General features: G+C 41.2%; 1 pseudogene; it reads right to left on the reverse strand.

Moving 5' to 3' along the window:
• Positions 1 to 1,207: 1,207 nt before the first annotated feature.
• LOC149228288 (putative tRNA N6-adenosine threonylcarbamoyltransferase, mitochondrial pseudogene) lies at positions 1,208 to 2,801 on the reverse strand (annotated as a pseudogene).
• Between the last annotated feature and the right edge of the window lie 380 nt (positions 2,802 to 3,181).

Below are 3,181 nucleotides of genomic sequence, written 5' to 3' on the forward strand. Positions count from 1 at the left end.
TATGATCATGAGGTGAATGAAACATAACAGTTTACATATGAGACAAAGGGAAAAACTTATGCTAAATCAACATACCACATGAATCTCAGCAAACAGAGCTGTGAAATTCCATTAAATTCTCTGTCATAAAACTGTACAATAAAAAGCTCTCTGCTTCTCCAGCAGCTCCCAGCGCTTCAGAAAAACTCCCCTCTCTCACTCTTTCTCATTACAAATGAATAAATACAATGCTGCCCAAAACAGGGGCGCTGTTTTAACTAACTACAAAAATATGAAACAAAATACAGCTGGGGGAAAACAAGTCGACCCCAAGACCAGGAATTTGTTTTTATCCTTATTTAACAAAATAAACTAAAACAAAACAATCAGCGCTTCCTGAAGAGAGAGTGGCGCTCTTTCTACTTGATAACTGATGAAGTAGCATTTACAGGTGTCAATCCCGACTGAAGACAAACATAGGCAATCGCTCCTCATTCTCTGCCACTTTGCATATGCTGGAAATTACAACTGCTCCCGAATTTCTGGAAATACATTGGCGATTTTAATAAAACAAACTTTAAACTAACATTCTATTGATGATTTGGCTAATTATGAGGCAAAACTGGAGCGCAGATCTCCATAGGACCAAGATTGGAATCAAATCGCATTCTCTGGCTGTAATGGATAATCTTCACTTTAGTTTGGTTTGCCACGTTGCATAACCTTCAAGCTAGTAGTCCACCGATTCAGCTGATGATGACAACTATACTGAAAGAGGTTTGCGTGTTTAATTCTGATTTATGCTGTGCCACTCATCGATTTCCAACACATTTCAACCACATGCTATATGGTAGCATCAACAAAAGCTCATAATCCGCCTTCTAAGAGCCACATCGCCCACAAAATCTCCAAAGGATCAGTCGTTGGCGGAAATCATGGAACAGAGTCCTGTACAGAGTATCGGAGCCTTTCAGCAGGTGCAGTGCAGATGACTTTGCTCAAATTTGGTGGTTTATGTTGCGGAATAATGAAGCCATTATTGACTACAAAGAATTCTTTTTGGCGCAAGCATATTTGTTCAAGGAGAGCTCAATCGATACCAATTTCACAAGCTCATTTGCAATGACAATATGGTCACTGTGATATAGTTTTTCCAGAATCTGAATCGATACTTTACAGTGGTAAATAGCAGATTCAGATTGCAGAGTCAAAAGTACGAAGAGCTTTCTCATGAATTGTGCTGTGAAGACATTTGGATAGAGGATGTTAATGATGGATGAATTCGGCCCCTTTTGAGAGAGGGTGAACTACTCCTACCCTCTGCAAACATCTCTCCCAGTTGCCACCTTGGACGCAGATCCAACATTATCTGTACAAAGGCTTGGGGGTGGGCAAACAAGCTTCAAGTTATGCTTCTTTACAATCTTATCCAGCTGAATTCGCACATAATGATTTGAAGCAACGCCTCCTGACACAACCAAACAATTAATAGATGGTTCAATGCTTTGGGCCCATTCAACAGCTCGATCACATCTCTGCTCCAAACGCAAAACAACAACTCTCTGGAAAAAGGCAGCAATGTCTGCCCGTAGTTTTCGGTCTTTAGTGCTCGCGGCAACTATCGGATCATTGTTTGTATCAATGTTTCTGAATTCAATTGCCTTCCGCACTTGTGTTTTCAAGCCTGCATATGAGAAATTACAATCCTTGTGTTGCTGCATGGGTACCGAAAGCTTAATAGCATGTGGGTCACCTTCCAGCGCAAGCTCTTCTAGAGCCGGGCCACCACCTCTCCTCATATCGAGTCCAAGCCACCTTGCTGTCTTGTCATATGCCTCTCCAATTGCATCATCTATTGTTGTACCTAGTTGTACATATCGACCAACACTTTGCGCTAGGATAAGAAGATTGTGACCACCAGATATTAAAAGGGCCAGGAATGGAAATTGCAACTCCTTTTCTATCAACCTAGCAACTAAAGCATGCGCCTCCATGTGATGGACTCCAACCATTGGCAAATTGTGTTTTCCAGCTATCAGTCTTGCTTTTCTCACACCAATACGTAAGCATAGGCTTAAACCAGGTCCAATAGTCACAGCCACTGCAGAAAGATCAAATGGTGTCAAATTTGCATTATGCAATGCATCTTCCACCACTCCATCATAAACACAGCATGAGAAAGCTACCATGTCCTCTTCAAATCGAAGATGAACTGCAATATATTTTCCATTACTTCTGGAGCTTGCCCCAATCATGCGTTTTACTAGCTTTTCTGCAAGTGAAGTAATGGGCATAGAAAATTTTAATGCTTCGTAATTAGCCAAACATCGGAGGCGCTGAATATTGGGTGGGACTTCAGATGACAGTCTATTTGCAAATGGAGATATCCATATTACCCCAATATCAAGTAATCTTGGAAAAACCTTTTGCAAGTAGTAACTGACAGGTGACCAAGCCTTAACCCTGAAATTAAAAATATTGCTTGTATTGTAGTCAAACGTTGCCATTATATCTTCTGGGAGCTCTCTAACCACCCTCACATCATATCTAAGACTTTTGATAAAATGCCCCTCATCATAAATGTCTCCAAAGTTGCTAGGATCTTGCCAAATACTGTTAAAATGAAATTTGGGGATAACAAGAGTTGCATTCAAAAGGCCTGCCACAGCTACTGCATTACAAATCGATGTGCGCTGTTGATTGAGACCACCATTTGCTTCAATAAGTATGTAACCATTTGAATGTGGCAATCCTCCACTCAATGTATGACTGATACAAGGTATCCATTCCTCCCCCTCCCTTGGGTGCTGCCATGCTGCCATAAGCTTCTAACAAAATAAGTACAAACACTGTCATGGCAGCATAAACAAACTGCTCACATCTTCCCTTGTCAATCACTGGTGAAAACTTTGCAGCAGCAGAGAAGGCACGTGCATGAAGAAATGGATATTCCATGACACCTTGGACGGTTACAACCCCGAACCATAGGTCTAGACTCTGTTGCATCCCCTCCTTTACAGCACTCGACATTGTTTTGTCATCAACTGGTCTCAGATTTTGCCTGGAGGTTCCCTTGCAGAATTTTGTCGATGTTGCATGTGCGCCAATGTCAAAATAAGATGACTCAAGTAGTCCCAATACAGTTGAAGAAATTAGATGCCAACATAAAGACATAATGGATGTATAACTGTGTATTGCTGCT

Source organism: Pinus tabuliformis, chromosome J (genome assembly GCF_031772625.1).
Source record: "Pinus tabuliformis cultivar Carrire ecotype Pingquan chromosome J, CPIR1, whole genome shotgun sequence".
In the NCBI taxonomy this organism is placed as follows: domain Eukaryota; kingdom Viridiplantae; phylum Streptophyta; class Pinopsida; order Pinales; family Pinaceae; genus Pinus; species Pinus tabuliformis.